Here is a 406-nt window from a genome sequence, read left to right on the forward strand (position 1 = left end):
TTCATGCAAATAAGTACCCTCATGTCCTAATTATCTCTCATTCTTAGAGATCATGTCTTAACTCATTTCATGGTACGGTTCGCTCCCTAATTCATTTCTCATTTCCGGCTGGCGTTGCCCGGATGCCGGTCGGTTTGCAGGCTTATCCGTAAGTCTGTGGATATGGTAATATTTTTTTCGTTAAATGGGAGAAAATTCATATTTTTTTCGTTAAATGGGAGGAAATTAATATTTTTTTCGTTAAATGGGAGAAAATTATATTTTTTTCGTTAAATGGGAGAAAATTAATATTTTTTTCGTTAAATGGGAGGAAATTGATATTTTTTGTTAAATGGGAAATTTTTTTTTTTAAATCGTTAAATGGGAGAAATGGCAATATTTTTTCGTTAAATGGGAGAGGGGGATT

The sequence above is a fragment of the Penaeus monodon genome, chromosome 34 (assembly GCF_015228065.2).
Source record: "Penaeus monodon isolate SGIC_2016 chromosome 34, NSTDA_Pmon_1, whole genome shotgun sequence".
In the NCBI taxonomy this organism is placed as follows: domain Eukaryota; kingdom Metazoa; phylum Arthropoda; class Malacostraca; order Decapoda; family Penaeidae; genus Penaeus; species Penaeus monodon.